Source organism: Lissotriton helveticus, chromosome 10 (assembly GCF_964261635.1).
Source record: "Lissotriton helveticus chromosome 10, aLisHel1.1, whole genome shotgun sequence".
Lineage (NCBI taxonomy): Eukaryota > Metazoa > Chordata > Amphibia > Caudata > Salamandridae > Lissotriton > Lissotriton helveticus.
In genome coordinates this window covers 684,158,940-684,177,457 of record NC_136071.1, presented here as the reverse complement: position 1 = coordinate 684,177,457, position 18,518 = coordinate 684,158,940, and the positions used below count along the sequence as shown (strand labels likewise).

The window sequence follows — 18,518 nt, the reverse complement described above, 5'->3', positions numbered from 1 at the left end:
TACTTTTTTTTTTTATTTTAGAAAAATCTTGTCTAAGACCAGACTTAAAAATAAAAAGCAAGAGCTGAGGAAGTTTCATGAAGCATAAAAGACTATACTATTCTGCTCTGACCAAGAGGGAGTTATTCTTGCAAATCATTAACAAAGCCAATATAATGCACCCCTAGCCCTCCAATTATGTGTTACAACTTCAAGGTTAACAATTTATGCTGCCATAAGACCACATCAAAGTGCTATTAAGTGACATGAGAAAGTAACAGAAGGAATATGCAGGGATACATTATAGAACTGTGTTACACAACTCTTAAAATGTACAAGATAGGGTTAGATATTGTATGTAACTCTAAAATGACAATGGACATTTACCTTCTCAAGTTACTCAATAGGTGATTTGAAGTTAGGAAGCATACTATATTTTTTATAAAGAGAAGGACGGGCCTTTGAAAGATGTAGATCTGTCCTATGCATTTAGCTTTCTATTAGTGGCTCTGTGGCAGCTAGATTTCATCCACTTTGCTGATTATAACATAATCTGTGAGTTGGAATGTCATCACAAGAAGATTATATGTGTGATAAGGAACCCATTGCTGTACATTATAAGGAAATTGCAAATCAGCTAGAACAGTGATTCTTAACTTTTTGACTTCTGTGGACCCCCAGTTAATAATTACTGGAATCTGGGTACCCCCACTGAATCATTATTAGAATCCAGGGATCCCACTGGAGTCATTGCTGGATGCCTGGGACACCCATCTAAGTAATTTTGATGATCTGAACAGAAAAACAAAAATACAGAAACAAGCATTCAAACAATATACACATGGAGAAATATTTTATTTAATTCACAAATATAAAAAAAAAAATCAAAATATAAATTGTAACAGGAAGGTTGGAAGTTCTCTAAATTCAATTGAGGCCACTCATCAGCCATAATATATTCCATTTGATGCACTTGCACATTTCCTAAAAATCAATCTTAAAACACCAACCAAATTTTTACCCTCCAATTTCAAATTCCTTCATATTCACAGAACATTTTAAGATTTTCAATTTTGCTTATTTATATATACACTTTATTAATCTGCAATAATATTTGACCCCATGAATACGCATCGCAGACCCCAGGGGTCCTTGGACCACAGTTTAAGAACCAATGATCTAGAGGTTCCTTTATAAGTTCAAGGCATTTGAGGTAACTTGTAATACCCTAATAGCGTAATGGTAGAGGGTACTGTATTGCTCAGAATACACATGAACATCAATTACCATCCCCCAAACAATCTTTAAAATCCTAGCTTGCCTATCAAGTCTGATGAAAGAGATACTACTGTTGCAAATATGCCGAATAAATGCGTATTCTGGACTCTTGTACAGCATCTTGAAGCTTGCCAGGTCTAGCTCGCGCTTTATAAAACATTGCTAAAATTTAAAAAAAGAAATAAAACATAGCACAGGATAAAATGTGTGTATTAGTATAATACGTTTCTGCGTAATTTACAAGTCAGGGGAACGTGGTTATATATATATATATATATATATATATATATATATATATATATAATACACATTTTTTTTAAATGCAAACTACCATGGCACGAAAAAAAGGCATTGCATGTACACCACATAGAAAGGGTTGGAGCCACAGTACAACTTAGTAGCAAATGTCAAGATTTGATCAGTTAGTCCAATGGATACTTAGAATTTGCGAAGATTTCTGCTCAAAAGTCAATCATATCACAATTTATCAAATAATGGCACCAACTTTGGGTTTAGGGAAACCCCAGTTGCTAGAGACCGCCTCACAGGGTGCAACTGGTCAGAAGCAAGCAGATTCAAATTCACAAACCGTGCCTACCTTGCCACCGAACTCCTGCCCTTTAGCGTAAATGCTCCAGTTACTGTCCAACCCACCCTTTGAAACCAACTTCTAAAATGTTATCACTCCCCAGTTTAATAATCCTGGAAACCATCAATTTTTATTAATGCCAAGTCTTGTACTATTTAATGTTAATGGTGCTCTTGATTTGCTCTTAGAACGACTGGAACAACTCACCCTTAGTGTGCAGGAGGAGCAGAGATAGCACCAGGCCAGAAAAACACATTTTATTTGGACATAAGCATGCATGCATATTATATTTGGACCCAAGCATGCAAATATAACGTTTTTATGTTTAGGTAGTATAAGGAATAAAGAATGCCCTCTTAAATGTGAACATTCCTATTCTAAACGTTCTTATTCCTACTTAGGCCATAATACGCTATACACATAAAGCGTCTCTGTTTTCTCACCATTCATTACTTCCAACCACCTTCACAGAAGCACGCATTCCATGCCCGTATAAAATAGCGGAAGATCAGAAGTACCATACTCAATGCAGACTCAGTAGATTTCTACTGACCGATGATATTTTATACATATATGTAACTTTTTGTTTACTGTATTTCATCTTATGTTTATATCAAATAAACTTCCTTTAAACTTCGATTTGTACTCACCGGGAAATTCAGAAATACGGAAAGTTTCGTTTTTGAAAAGGTACATTTCTACTCTGTTACCTGGCTGTCTTTAATCCTGTAATCAAACCTCATAATGTAATCTAACACATGCCTCTTGTTAGCATCTTATCCCACGTAGAACTTTAAACTGTTGCTCTTGGAAATTTGCTTGTAAGTAGTAGAAACTTTTTTATGTATAGCGCGCCGCTTCTTCTCTGGCTTGTATTCGCTATATAAAAAATCACAAAATGAAAAATATGAGCTACTGGGTACCCTCCCTGTAGCATGTGACCAGGCCGTTTTCCATGGGGGGCTTGGGGGGGCAGCCGACTGCAGGGAGGTCCCCCCCCCGGGCTGTTTGGGAGGGGCGCGTGGGGGGGGGTTTGGGAGCAGGCCTCTTTTTGGGCTGGTTTTGGGCTTCTTTTGGGCTCCTCTTTTCCTACTGGGGGAGCCCAATTATATAGTATCCTGTTTCCTCCTCCCGGCCACCATTTTAGGCTGGGTGACATGGTGGCCGGGAGTCCATTTAGCTTAACTAAAAAAATGTTTCTGAAGTGTAGGTTTCAGTGTTATTTTTCGACATGTCGGGTGAAGACTATCGTGTGCTAGAGGCAATCCGCCTTCTTAGCGAAGCGGGACGCCTGGATCTTGTCATAGGGAATGCAGCTGGGCCGTCGCGTCCTCAGCGGCAGGCCTCAGCTGGGGTTGCTGCGGTGGTCGCGGCTTGTGTGTCCCCGAAGAGGTATCGCCGGGAAGCGGTAAGTGACAGGGGCCGCCCGCGCTCTAGGAGAGCGGCCCCTGGATTTGTGGTGCCGTTGGAAGCCAGAGCAGCTTTACTGAGTCAGGCGGGAGTGGGGGAGGGAGGGGCATCGGCTCCTCTTGTACCCGTAGTGCCGCCGGTGCTTTCGCTTTCGGTCCCCGCTGAGAGAGGCAAGCGGGCCGTTAAGCGGGGAGGCAGGAAGCGCTCTGCTTCTGCCTCCGTTTTCCCACCTGAAGGGCCGGCGGGAGGAGCGCCGGCGGTTGACGCGCATGCGCAGGTGGAATTTCTGTCACCGCAGGCGCAGGGGGATTGCGTGTTACCGGCTGAAGTGCCGGTTGGGCAATTTTTCGAACGGTCGGCACTGGGGGCTCATGGTGCCTTTAAGAGGGTGGACTTGTTGCCATTACAGGAGGGGACTGGGGGAGAACGTTTTTCTATGCCAGCTCGTGTTTCCCAGGTGCAATTGTTTAGGGATGATGCTATTCATGATAAGGTGGAGGCTGGGCAGCTGGTTTCTGGGGGTGACTTGGTACCTTTTAGCCCTCTGTTATTTTCTCCTCCTGTATCTACTCGTGGGGAGGTGGTTTCTGTGCTCAGTGGCTCTGTGGGGGAAGGGGAGTGGGCGCAGGTTGAAAGGAGGGCTGGGGAGGTTTCACATGGACAGGATGCTGGTCGTGATATGGTGTATAATCCTTCATATATTTCTGGGTCAGGTAAAGGGCTAGTTGAGCCTGCTGTTGAAGGTGTTGTTTTTTCCTCTTTGCAAGGGAGTGGCGGTAAGCAGGTGGGTGCCAGGTCTTGGGAGGGTCTGGATGTGTTTCCTTCCTGGGCAGAGGGGGTTCGTGATGCGGGCGGTGTTGCACCTATCGAGGGGACTGACATGTTGAGTGGCTTTGGGGGCACTTTGAAGTTTCCGGGCTTGCCTGTGGGGGGGGAGACCTTCTGGGAGGATGGAGAAGTCTTTGTCTGCTACACAGCAAGAGGGGCATAGTGGGCAGGTTTTAGGTCCCGCGTCTAAGATTGTTCAGGAGTTATTGGATTGGAGTAGTGATGATGAAGTAGTGGAGCCGTCTCCTCCTCGGCAGGTGTTGTCTGTTCAGTCTACGGGGTCTGTTTTTCGGCAGGCTGGTCAAACGCAATTTCAGGAGTCTAGGTCTTGTGTAGCTAGTGGTATTGATATGTTTGGAAGTTTTGGTAGTAAGGGTCCCGGCACATCAGTCCAGCCTTTTTCTTCACAGGTCAGGGAGTGTCGTGGAGCGGCAGACTCGGTAGGGCGAAGTGCGACCCAGTGGCACCGAGGAGAAGGGAGGGTGGAGCCTGGCGCGGCATACCCCGTACCGGCGAGGGATCCCGTCGCGGTCAACATAAGCAGGTCCGGCGCGACCTCGTTGGCCCCAACATCCTTCTCTCAGGATCTCGGCGCGGTCAGCAGCAGCAGGTCCGGCGCGACCTCGTTGGCCCCAACATCGTTTTCTCAGGATCTCGTCGCGGTCGGCAGAAGCAGGTCAGGCGCGTCCTCGCTGGCCCCAACTTCCTTTTCTCAGGTTCGCGGCGGGGTCGGCAGAAGCAGGTCCGGCGCGTCCTCGCTGGCTCGAACGTCTTTATCTCATCATAGAAGAGATTTGTCATTAGATAAGTTGTGCAAAGGTGGTCAACGTTTGGGGGAGTACAGACGGGTCCAGTCGGCTCCCCCGTCTCGTGTTTCAGTCAGGGCTGGTAAGGCCCATGTTGGTTTTCAAAGTCCGTCAGTGATGTTTGCCCCTCCTAGGTTGGAGGAATCATTAGTGCTGGATTATGATGATGACAGCCCGGAGGAGGGCGAGTTACGTGATGAGGGTACAAGGGGAGGGCATTTTCATGTTTCTGATACTGTTTTACAGGCACCGGTGGTGGTGCGTTCGACAACTGCGGTTCCCAGACCTACTCGAGAGAGCGGCCCCTCAGTGAGGGTTCCTCGGACGGTCGACGATGTGGAGCATCTGGCATGGAGTGTGTGGCCGGCTCAAGTTCCTCTATTAAAACCAGGTGAGTGTTCTGTGCCACGGGCCAAACCAAACATGGTGTCTGTGGGTACGGGTAGTGAACCAGTTTCAGAAGGTGTGAACATTAAGCTTCACAAGGGTCGTTATGTCACAGATCAAGGGGTGGGTACGACTGATGGGGGTGCAGGTTCGAAGGTTGATTCTAGCACTGGTACTGAGCCCATAGAAGTTGGTAAAGATCCCCCACATAGCAAGGAGCTTAAGATAAAGAAATTACCGTACATGGGCGTTACGAAACCTTTGGGCGCTCATTTGATGTTAGCTACTAAAGAAAGAATTTGGAGGGGTGAGTATGTCGAAATTTTGAAGCTTTTGCACAGAGAGGTTCGCTCCAAGGAGGGGTCTAAGGAAGAGGAATATGAGCTGGCTAAGCGCCCAAAGGTTCCTTTGACGATAGAAAATTGGACAGCGGCATTTCTGATATATGCTAGCGTATACTGCGAAAAATTCCCTGAGCGCTGCGTTGCCATTTTTAAGTATATGGATGTGATTAGAAAAGCGCAGATAACTGGCAGTGGTTTTGCATGGGCGCAGTATGATGAAGAATTCAGAGCACGGTTGGCTTGGGATCCTGAGGCAAAATGGGGGGAGTTGGACACAGACTTATGGCAACACACTATGGGTGCATCGGCTGGTGGCAAAACGATTTTTACAGCTAGCGGTTTGCCGTTAATTTACCGGCCCTTTCAGGGGAAGCCCACCCGGGGAGGGGTGGGTACAGCAACGTCCACACAACCTGCCAATGAGCTAAAAAACGGTGTTGGATCTAGCCCTGATCTCTTGACAGGGTGAGAGTATTCTGCTTAATTCAGAGACTCTGTCCCTCACCACCCCTTGTTGTAAATATTTTTGTCCACCCTAAGCGTGGAAGGGTATACTCAGACATGAGTCCCTTGCTCATTGCACCATCAGGATTCAAGCAAGCCGGCCGAAGACGGCTGTAATGCCAGAAACCGGTCCCCGGAAGCTTGTTTCCTTCCCAGTGTAAGAATTGGCTTTTGTAGTTTGGTTTGCCCTGTTCCCATCATGCACTGGGACAGGAACAGACTAATTTGCATACAGCCAGGTTCTGAAACTGGGATGGTGCAATGAGCTAAAAAACGGTGTTGGATCTAGCCCTGATCTCTTGACAGGGTGAGAGTATTCTGCTTAATTCAGAGACTCTGTCCCTCACCACCCCTTGTTGTAAATATAGATAGAAAATTGGACAGCGGCATTTCTGATATATGCTAGCGTATACTGCGAAAATTTCCCTGAGCGCTGCGTTGCCATTTTTAAGTATATGGATGTGATTAGAAAAGCGCAGATAACTGGCAGTGGTTTTGCATGGGCGCAGTATGATGAAGAATTCAGAGCACGGTTGGCTTGGGATCCTGAGGCAAAATGGGGGGAGTTGGACACAGACTTATGGCAACACACTATGGGTGCATCGGCTGGTGGCAAAACGATTTTTACAGCTAGCGGTTTGCCGTTAATTTACCGGCCCTTTCAGGGGAAGCCCACCCGGGGAGGGGTGGGTACAGCAACGTCCACACAACCTGCCACTGGGACCTGTTGGGATTTTAACAAGGGTCACTGCCCCAGAGAATATTGTAAGTTCAGGCATGAATTTTCTCAATGTGGACGGAAACATGCATTGGCGAGGTGTTGGGGACTTCGGATACCAGGGAGTCAACAATGGTCACAACAGCCTACCAACGCCCCTGGTCCTGCACAGCAGCCTCAGCCTCATAGGGGAGGGGAGAGCACTCCAGGAGCTGGGCCCAAAGGCTCGTACTCCGGTTAAAGTTGGTCAGTTAGCAGTGGCTCTGAGGGATTATGGGAATGTGGATGCTTGTAAGTTATTGCTGGATGGTTTTCGGGAGGGTTTTCGGCTTGGCTATACAGGACCGCGGCTGCGGCGGTGGTCCATAAATCTATTGTCAGCCGATGAACATAAAGTTGTAGTGCAAGACAAATTGGATAAAGAAGTACGAGAGGGGAGAATGGCAGGTCCTTTTGATGATTGGCCTTTGGAGAATCTCATTGTTTCCCTCATTGGTGTAGTCCCAATAAAGGAGGCTGGGCAATTTCGTTTAATTCAACACTTGTCATGGCCGGAGGGCTCTTCGGTTAATGACTTCATTGATGAAGAAGCTGCTTCAGTGTCGTATTCTTCAGTGGATGTGGCCATGGCCCTGGTTGTGACTGCCGGCCCTGATGCCGAAATGGCTAAATGCGATATCAAATCTGCATTTCGTTTGCTACCAGTACATCCCGGGGATTGGGATCTTTTGGGAATTCAGTTTCATGGGAAATGGTATGTTGATAAAGCTTTACCAATGGGTTGTTCTATCTCCTGCGCACTGTTTGAGACTTTCATCACTTTTCTCCAATGGTTTTTCACTGATTGTTCAGGACACCAGCTAGTAACACACTACTTGGACGATTTCTTTTTTGTGGGCGCTCCCAATTCCTCGGCATGTCAGAATGCTTTGTGGACATTCCAGACTCTGATGGATTTCTTAGGTGTACCGTTGGCACCGGAAAAGACAATGGGCCCCTGCGCGACCATGTCTTTTTTGGGTATTGAGATAGATTCTCATGCTAAGGAAGCACGTTTACCGGTGGAGAAAAAGGCTAAAATGTTGGAACTCTTACATTCCATGCTGATTAAGTCAAAAGTGACAGTCAAAGAGATTCAAGTGCTGTTAGGCCATCTTAATTTTGCTTGCAGGGTGGTCAGGGCAGGCAGAACCTTTTGCAGGCGTTTGGGTAGGGCTCTGTCAGGACACTATTTACCTCACCATCATGTTCGCTTATCAGCAGGGGTTAAGGAGGATCTGCGGATGTGGGTAGCCTTTTTACATTCTTTCAATGGAATTCCTCTGTACAGGGAAGAAGATTGGGTCTGGGAAGTCCAAATTTTTTCTGATGCTGCTGGCAGTGATGGTTTCGGTCTTTACGGGCAGGGCAGATGGTGTGCAGAACAGTGGCCTGCTCCGTGGAAGAACGGAGGCAGGAGTATTGCATTTCTGGAGCTGTTCCCGGTAGTGGTTGCCTTGACTTTGTGGGGTCATGAGCTTGCTCACAAAAAAGTCCTGTTTCGCATTGATAATAAGGCTGTGGTAGACATTATCAATAGGCAGTCGGCCAGGGATGCCCAGATTTTGAAGCTCTTGGGGGTCTTTGTGTTGGGGTGCCTGAAGTATGACATCAGTTTTAAGGCCTTGCACATTCCTGGTGTGGACAATGACATTGCGGATGCTTTGTCTCGTTCACAGTGGGAGAGATTCCATGGGCTAGCCTCGGAGGCGGACAGGACGCCGACCCCCATGCCAGAACACCTTTGGACTGTAGGAGAGACAGGGTCTTACAGTTGGTGGTAGGTTCACTGGCAGTTTCCACTAGGACAGCATATGAATTAGCTTGGAAAGAGTTTTTAGAGTCTGTAGCTTGCTGGCGCGTACCCGGTTGGAGATGTGCTGAGGATGTGGTGCAGTTTATTCTTCACTTGATGGATAAAGGTTTGACTCGTGTGACAATTTCAGGTAAATTGGCTGGTATTGCGTTCATGGGCAAATTACTTTGAGGCTATTCTCCTTCTGCAGGGGAGGTTGGTAAACGTATGCTGGAGGGTTGGTCCAGGGAGCGGGGAAGGGAGCGGATGGTCCGACAACCTTTGTCATGGCAGACCTTGGCCCGTGTTTTGCAAGCATTGCCCTCTGTTTGTTAGGATGAGTTTGAGGTTTGTCTTTTTTCGACTCTCATGGTGTGGATGTTTTTCGGTGCTTTTAGAGTGTCGGAATTGTTGGGATCTAAAGTTACTTTTGGGGTGGGGTGGGGTGGGGTGGGGGGACGTTAGATTCTCCGAGAAAGGGTTGCACATTTGGCTGGCTCGCGCGAAAACTGATCAGAGAGGCACAGGGAAGGGTATTTGGCTAGAGGCATCTTCTCCTTCTGAGACGTGCCCTTTGCGGTGGGCTAGGCGTTTGAGGGCTTGTTCGGGGGCGGCTGATGAGGTCTCTGTTTTTCAACATTTGGATGGTTCTAGGGTGACTGAATATCAACTGCGCATGGTGCTGCGAAAAGCTCTGCGTTTTCTTGGTTTGGATGAAAGTTATTATGGTACACATTCCTTCAGGATTGGGGCGGCAACGGAGGCTCATAATAGGGGTTGGTCGCAGCAGGATATTATGTCTTTAGGGCGATGGTCTTCCAACTGCTTTCAGCGCTATGTGCGGAATGATCTTGGTGCTGCGCAAGCGTCTGCTACGTTTCCTTAAAGTTTGATGCTGCTTTTCTTTTTCAGGTTCTGTGGCCGGCCCCCGTTCATCTGTTATGACGATCTGGATTGTTGGGCATTCCTTCATAAGGTGTGCGGAAGCTCAAGCTCAAAAAAGTTATTTTGGTCTTACGCTTGGTTTCAATGCTCGATTGTTTAATATTGTTTGGAAGGGTAAGGGGGGCATGATTTGGAGGGAGCTTATTCCTGCTTTGAATTCCTGGTTGGTAGGAGGTATTTGTCCGGATGTCTTGCTTCTACACCTCGGTGAAAATTATCTTTGTGGGGTAAAAGGGGTGGTTCTTTTGAGAACTATGAAGAAAGATCTTTCCCTCATAAAACAACAGTGGTCAGGCTGTCATGTTTTGTGGACTGAACTGGTCCCCCATAGATCTTGGAGGGGTGCGATTAAGCCTAGGGCAGTTGATAAAGCGCGCAGGAAATTAAATTTAGAGGTCTCTCGTTTTTGCAGGGATTTAGGTTTTGGGCGGGTGTCTCATAAGGACATTCGTTATGACACTTTGGAGTTTTTTTCGCAGCGATGGAGTTCATTTGTCTCGAATTGGGATGGATTTATATTTATTGGAATTGAGAGAGGTACTTTCCAGGTGTTTGAAAATTCAGAATCTTCTTGGTTGAAGCTTAGGTGGTCATTTGCTGTGTAGTTTTTGGGGGGCAGAAAGAGAGGGGTGTAATTCTTTCCCCCTCTTTTCTGGGTGGCGGAAATTGGGGGCACAGGGAAGGGTATTTGGCTAGAGGCATCTTCTCCTTCTGAGACGTGCCCTTTGCGGTGGGCTAGGCGTTTGAGGGCTTGTTCGGGGGCGGCTGATGAGGTCTCTGTTTTTCAACATTTGGATGGTTCTAGGGTGACTGAATATCAACTGCGCATGGTGCTGCGAAAAGCTCTGCGTTTTCTTGGTTTGGATGAAAGTCATTATGGTACACATTCCTTCAGGATTGGGGCGGCAACGGAGGCTCATAATAGGGGTTGGTCGCAGCAGGATATTATGTCTTTAGGGCGATGGTCTTCCAACTGCTTTCAGCGCTATGTGCGGAATGATCCTGGTGCTGCGCATGCGTCTGCTACGTTTCCTTAAAGTTTGATGCTGCTTTTCTTTTTCAGGTTCTGTGGCCGGCCCCCGTTCATCTGTTATGACGATCTGGATTGTTGGGCATTCCTTCATAAGGCGTGCGGAAGCTCAAGCTCAAAAAAGTTATTTTGGTCTTACGCTTGGTTTCAATGCTCGATTGTTTAATATTGTTTGGAAGGGTAAGGGGGGCATGATTTGGAGGGAGCTTATTCCTGCTTTGAATTCCTGGTTGGTAGGAGGTATTTGTCCGGATGTCTTGCTTCTACACCTCGGTGAAAATGATCTTTGTGGGGTAAAAGGGGTGGTTCTTTTGAGAACTATGAAGAAAGATCTTTCCCTCATAAAACAACAGTGGTCAGGCTGTCATGTTTTGTGGACTGAACTGGTCCCCCATAGATCTTGGAGGGGTGCGATTAAGCCTAGGGCAGTTGATAAAGCGCGCAGGAAATTAAATTTAGAGGTCTCTCGTTTTTGCAGGGATTTAGGTTTTGGGCGGGTGTCTCATAAGGACATTCGGTATGACACTTTGGAGTTTTTTTCGCAGCGATGGAGTTCATTTGTCTCGAATTGGGATGGATTTATATTTATTGGAATTGAGAGAGGTACTTTCCAGGTGTTTGAAAATTCAGAATCTTCTTGGTTGAAGCTTAGGTGGTCATTTGCTGTGTAGTTTTTGGGGGGCAGAAAGAGAGGGGTGTAATTCTTTCCCCCTCTTTTCTGGGTGGCGGAAATTGGGGGTTCTTTGACAGGAGGGACATGAAGGTTGTTGGGTTTTTGTTAAAATGGGGCTATGGCTGGAGAAGTTTAAATAGATGTTTCGTGGGGTGGTTACACTGTTTTGGTTAACGTAAGTTGTTGGGGGGCAATTTGGGAATGTGATGTTATGCTTTTGGGTTGGGATTATGTTTAAATGATTATGCAGGTTTTTGTATTGTTTGAATTGTAATTATGTTGTGCAGGGTGGGGGCGGGGATTGTGACGTATTAGGGGCGGGCCTGACGTTTGGGGTTTTAAGGTAATAGTTTAATTAGTGAGGTTAGTTTTGTAAGGCGTTTGCCAGGGTTGTATTGTTGTGAATATGCACCTGTTTCAATAAAGCAGCCTTTTTCACACCCTCATTTTGGTTTGGTGGTCTGCTCACCACCCCCCCCCCCCCCCACCCCTCCTCCCCACCCCTCCCTCCCAATGCAGAGATCCTACTCCGCTAATGATGTCATGGTTAAAGTGCGCGACAGCTGCTGGAGATGAAACTGTAAAATATCACAAAAACGCATCCTATGAGTCCAGCTGGCCTAGGCGCGTTGAGTGGTAGAATGACGGTTCAGGAATGAAAACCGAAGCTGCTGTAGAGAGCAGGGCAAGCCACTGAAGGCTCGAGCGCGATGACGGACTACGGTGCAACCCGAGGTTCTCTCATTACTTGTCATTTCCTCCAGATATATAACCACAAGTAATATTACACCTAGACCAAGTCAAAACTATTGGCTTTGCCGATGGTTGCTAGTTGCATAAGCAACAACTATGACTTTGTTGAATATAATATGACAATACTTCAGCTCTGAAATTATGAGACTGTGAAAGAGCTTTGACGAGTCTCTTCGAAGTTACCCCAAAGGCAGTGAAGGGTGGCATTGCTGCAGAGTTAAGTTTTATTTTCACCCTGAGGGTGGGGGCAGAAATGGAGAGCCTGATAGGAACCCCTCTCGACACCAGCTTTTTAGAACTGCTGGTGCACATCGCCGGCGGGACCCAGCCCACTTAAGAGCTTAGCCTTTTGACGTCATTTGCCGCTCGCCTGGCCCCTACAGCGCTGTGGGCTTTCTGAAACACCGGAAGTGTCCAGACAAGTGATACAGAGCAGACAGGACATGTGCTTGTTCTCGCTATAGACCATCCATTGGTTTGTAAAGGATTGGGGTTTCCATAAACAAATGACCTGCACTTTGCATGTGCTTGATGGAGACCTGTGAACTAGATGAACCTCTGTGGGCTGCTTTGTTTTGCTAACATTATAAATTATGGTGTTGAGCAGCTCCTAAAAGTCTGTTTTTGTGAAGGAGAAGGAAGCCAAGGATACCAACAACACAAGCTAAAGTGCACTGTCTTCCCTTATGGATTTTCACATACCTAGGGATTGATTATGAATCGTTCTGTGTATTTCTGACCCGTGCGAAAACATGTTTTCACACTGGTGGGAATTACAAGTGGAAAGGTATTTAACGTATCTGATAATTATCAGATGTGATAAATAACTCAACTGTCCTTAAATTTCGGCAGGTCAAACCTGCCGAATTTTAACGGTGTGAAAGCATAATGGTATTTACTGTATCATTGGAATTTGTGTGCGTTAAACAACAAAATCTGCAAGTTAGTGCACACAAACTCATAATAGCTGCTTTTTATCGCACCCGATAAATAACATTCCCCTGGTATTGCTATTTATCAATAGCAGGTGCAATAATTAGCACCTATACTGGTTATCAGGCCCCTAGTGTTAGATTGATTCAAAAGGGCAAATTTGTTGTTAACTGGAAATTGAAGATAAAATCCATTTAGAGGCCTAATTGCTCAATTTATAACAAAGAAATCTTTGTATCAAATCCCCACTTCCTCACTTGACCAAAATATGTGAGCCAAAGCAAATCTTTTTATTTCACAGTGCCTCACTGTCTTGGAGCGCCAGTTTGGAAATAACTCTGTTCAGAATGTGTGCTATACAAATAGCTCCATTTATATATTGTTGAATAAGCAATAATGAAGCTTCACATGTAATGACATCGCCCACATACAGTCTACACGACAAAGCCATTTCTTGGTTCTCTGGTGGCAATATCATTGGGGGATTTGGGTCTTCTTGAATGGTTGGGAAACAATTACTTTCAATAAATCTTCCTAAAAACAAAACACTAATGTTAAAAAAATTACTTAAAAAATTAAGTGTTTTTATCATATTTTTACATGATATTTGTTAGATGATTCACAACCAAAATCTTTTTATAGCTCAGCTCGTGCTAAGGCTCTTAGAGCCAGGCCAGACCCTGGCTTGACTGTGGCCCAGCTCGGTCTATATATTAGCTGGCTCAGCCACCTCTATGTTTTCTTTCAAATTGGAAGGTAAGTGCAGGGTGAATATAGGCTCATGACTCAAAATACATCCAGCAACCCCAATAAATTAATATCAAAGCAGATATTCACCTTTATTTAAATAAAAATAGTATTTATATATAAATACAAAACGGAAGTAGGACACACACAAACAATATACACAGCCCTGCTAAAGTCGGCTGTCCAGCACAGTCCGGGCAGAGGCGTGAATCCCACTTCCCTGTCAACCTGCAGTGGTTAGTCCTCATTTATGATACTTTAGGTTAGGCTCTGTTACGAGTCCGTCTTAGAAGCTCCACTATGGCTTTTTGAAGACATAGTGCTCCAGTGCTATGAAGAAGAGCAAGGTCCCCCTGGGCTATCTGGTCCAGTGACCAGTCTTACCTGCTCCAGCTTAGGTTGCACTACGGAGGCCTCGGGGCGTTCAGCAATCGGACATCACAGTGGACTAGACCAGCCGCCGGCGATGAGCTGTAGTCTTGTCACTGCACACCAGGAGGCTGGTCATCTGCTGGGCTCTTTTGAATGATGTAGTGAGTTTCTTGGATCCTGCTGTCAGAATGGGTGCAGTCACTCAGCTTCAGCCATGGCTGTGGACACATGGGTCAGAACCCGCTGCTTCCTCAGGGGTCACACAATGCACTCCGCAACAGTCCTTCTGCTTGCCATATGGTGCACCAGGACGACAGCCCTTGCTCTTCACGGTGGCCCACTCTGGCATATGGGGTCACCAACTTTAGTCCACACACAGGCAAAGGCCCGACCTGTGCAACAGCAGGTAATCCTGCACCTTGTTGCAGAGTTCCACTCACAAGGATACCCCGCTGGACCTTGCTCCCTCCAGGAGTACAAACATATTCTCTGGGGTCATTTGATGTATCAACATTTCCTTGTGCAGATGAAGCGGCCACATTATATGTGCCGAGGTGGCAGGCTAAAAGACTAACATAAAACGGTTGCTGGAAAATACCAAATTGAGGAGCTTTCGTCCATTACTAAAAACTGTATTTCCACAATCATTGACACTTCGCCCGTTGACCTATTAGACCGTCCGGGTTGGAATTATCACCGGCCGAGTGCTCTCACAGATCAATAGACATTGTCACAGCCCTGAAGAAGTTGCGGAGCAATTCTCCAATGTGCGACTAAACACGTGTCGGCTGGCTTGTTCCACAGTGCTTTAACGTTTGAAAAGGATTAAAAGATTCAACTTGATCCACCTAAGACCTTTTCCTTTCATCTCAAAGATACTTGTTGATTTGTTGTTACATATTGAGACTACACGATCTTTACTCTCTTTTATGTGTGCCTAGGCGTTTGTTCGCATGTTCCCATGTATCCACCCATGCATTCTGATGAAAACCCAGATTTACTAAAGGCAATAAACCTGGGTTTGTGCCAAAATGGTGCACCTACCCAATAGAGGCTTATCGAGGAGAATATCTTAATTTCTCCTCGTGTTTCCGTTTTGCAAGTGTGATGCAGTCTGCAACACACATAGAAAGAGAAATAAGCCTCTATGGATTGCTTCTGTGCAAGAAGGTATGCCTTCCTGCGCAAAAACAATCCTACCATGGTGCAAAGGTGTCTGCATTGCTTTAGGCTGCCTAAAGTGCACCAGTGCAATGAGAAAGCACAAGTGTGCCACATCTTAGTGCATAAGACACATTTTTGCCCTCTCACTTCCATGCAATACAGCGCATCAAGTTGCCTTGCTTGCATTACAGGATAGATTAGTAAATCCAGGCTGCAGTCTCTCATGCTTTGAAGTTTGTGTTGCAGGGGATGCCTGCTTTGAAGTACCGATTCCTCTCTTCTGTCCCCTGCCCGGGAAGTAGCCTGACACAACAGGAGCAACTCCAACCCAAATAGGCCCAGAACACAGGCCACTGAAGTTACTTTTGGATAATACCTGAATGTCAGCCTCACTGAAATATGCCTAACAAAAGCTAATAAAGCCCACCAGTACCACTCTTTATGATTCCGTTATCAGCCCCATCTCAATCTTGAAGTGTGCTCAGGCCCCACTGAACAGTGACCTTTTCAGAATAAAGAGCCCTTTTGAAGTGTACAGGAGAGCTGGACTCTACCTTCCTCCAGCGTGTGTCCCATCGAGCTCTTAGGAATCTAGCAATCTACAAATCTGTATCAGGGGCTCTTCCACATTCCTTCCTCAAGACTCTGGGCTTCCTATATGGAACACACAGATCTTCATGTATTGTACCTCTCACAGGTACACATAGAGCACAGCATGCACACATGTACGCTGGACTGCGCAACTTGATAATACCATCTAGGCCAGGAATGAGTTAAGCGCACAGCAGCCGATCTTTAAATGAGTGGGCTGCTAGGCCCCACTCCAGTTACACTGGTGAAAAGGCATGTTAACAATGCTGATCATCATTACTAAAACACTGTATGCTGCCACCACTGTGCTCGTGCTATTTATCTCTTCGGTCAGGGCAGTAGCCCTTTACCACTTATAAGGTTGGCGCTTGGACCACCCTTCCGGTCTAAGCAAGACTGCAATTCGTGAGACAGGCCTAGGGCATAGCGCACACGCATGTTTGAAGATCGTTCATGACCACAAATCAGCACCAGTGATCCAGATATTGTTGCAGCTTGGGCACTCTGTCTAGGGGATCATATCTGTCACCACGCGAAGGACTTTCCCATCCCAACAACATTTCACAATGACAATCAGGTATGGGGTGATATTTACAAAGCACATCCCAGCAGATCTCTCCTTCCAACGTGTGCCGGCTCAGGGTCATAAAATGTAAACAAAATATCTCCGAATTGACAAGCCAATGCAGTTACCAACTAAGTGGACTATGATCATAGGAAATACCATAAAGCGACCTGCAGTGCTGTTCAAAGCTGCCAACTTATAGAAACCCTAAACTGTGCATCTTTCTCTTACACATCTTCATTCATCAGCCTGCTAAGCGCTGTGTTCCAGAACACGATAACTGCTCCACGCTGGTCATCACGCATGATACAGAAACACTTCCTACATTGGATCATATTAAAGACAACAAGCCTTACATGGTGTAGCATGCTACCCAAGTAGGCAAGCGATTCAGCACCCCACAAAAGGCTACATGTTGCAATACAATACAGTCTCTGTGTATATTCAAGTGCTTTTCTGTACCTGTTGCTGCACGTATTTGTGAACATGTGCTTGACAGTCACGCCCCTATTCTACAGCCACTGTGGACCACCACTTGACAGTGTCTGATCTCATCTACTCCCCTATTCCTACGACACCTCCTCTGCCCTGTGTTGATAAGACTAAAATGTTGCATACACATGGCCTGAGTGTCTTTATTATCCCTACGGTACTTTTGTTCCTCTTGCTCCTATGGGTATTTGTGTCAGTCTTAATGAAATGAAAAATGTATAAAGCGCTACACATACCCAGAGGTGTCTAGGCGCTACCGTCAAACAGAGAGGACTGTATGGAATTGCCAGAGGATCAGCATCGAAATAGCCAATTTTTTAAGCCCTTTCTAAATCTTAAGAGATTGGTTTCTGTCTTAAGTGTTAATGGCAAAGAGTTCCAGAGCCTAGTCGTCGTAGGGTACTCTGTGCTGCTACCCATGTGGCTCTACCTGTGTCGGTTGCCAGCTTGTGAATCGGTCCATGTTGTTCTCCCTTTTGTAGTCTCTACCAGTTAGTTTTCCCGTGGCTCACCTCACCTCACCTCACCTCCTGTATCCCTTTGCAGGTCTCTGCTTGTGATGCTGCCCATGTGAGCATGCCTGTGCCCGCTTCTGCATGCTCCTGCTGCCTGCGTCGATCCCCCTGTGCTGTTATCTGAATGTGTGTCTGCATATAGCTCTGTCGCCTCACGGTTGCAGTGCCCGCCTGCTGCTGTCAATGCGCGCCACCTTGCACCAGCATCTGCCAGTGCCGCATACCCCTATCCGCCTCTGCAGAGCCCGGCGCTGTTCACCCGTGGACCTATCTGTGTTACTGTCTGTGCCCCTACTTTCAAAGGACAGGGCCTGTGCTGCCCTTCCTGCATACCCCGTGTGCTGCCTACGTTGCACTTCGTGTCCCGCCTGAAGAACTGCAGTGCACGAGGGTTGTCCGCTGGCAGGTCCATGCAAGCATCACTTACCCGCAGATAGGCACCCTGGCAGGATTTCTCACCCTCCTCAGACTGGCAACATTACGCATCCACCAGGGCTCGCGCGCCAGGTGCCCGCACCCAGCAGTGTCCACCGACAAACACTCTACATGGCAGTGAGCAGACTGCTGCTTCCAGAGACTTGAGTGGGAAAACGAGCTCAGCAGCCCATGAAAAGATGCCCCTAACAAAATACACCCACAAAACGACAACGACCGGCTAAGAGAATTTCAGACACCGTTTACAGAATGAGTTTTCAATGTATGTACTTGTATTAAAAACAAGCATTGGGAATGCAATAGGTCTCGGATTTATTTGAGTTTGAGCTAATGGCATTGTAAATGGCAATGTCTTTTTGCCATGTGTTATGGAGTGTATGCATGTGGTGTGTAGTGGAATTATGTGGGTTGGATTGGAATTGTAGATATGGTGGGATGCTGCGCTTTAGATGAATATGTTTAAAAGTTAAGTGTGCTATACTGCGATGGCTACAATAGTTAATTGTGGAAGCATGAACAATTGATGTGTGTACTGGTGGCTGGTGGTGTGTGTGCCTGTAGAAATTGTGCACTGATGGCTGGTGGTGTGTGTGCCTGGTGGAAGCGTGCAGTGCTGGCTGGAGGTG

At 46.5% G+C, this 18,518-nt stretch overlaps 1 protein-coding gene across 1 annotated transcript in view; it reads right to left on the bottom strand.

Moving 5' to 3' along the window:
• The window catches only part of GALNT11 (polypeptide N-acetylgalactosaminyltransferase 11), a 339,938-nt gene extending 321,897 nt beyond the window's left edge, over positions 1–18,041 (bottom strand). The window contains exon 1 of the mRNA XM_078663224.1: positions 17,885–18,041. The gene's annotated coding sequence lies outside the window, so the exon portion shown is untranslated. The remainder of the gene's footprint in view (positions 1–17,884) is intronic.
• Positions 18,042–18,518: the final 477 nt, after the last annotated feature.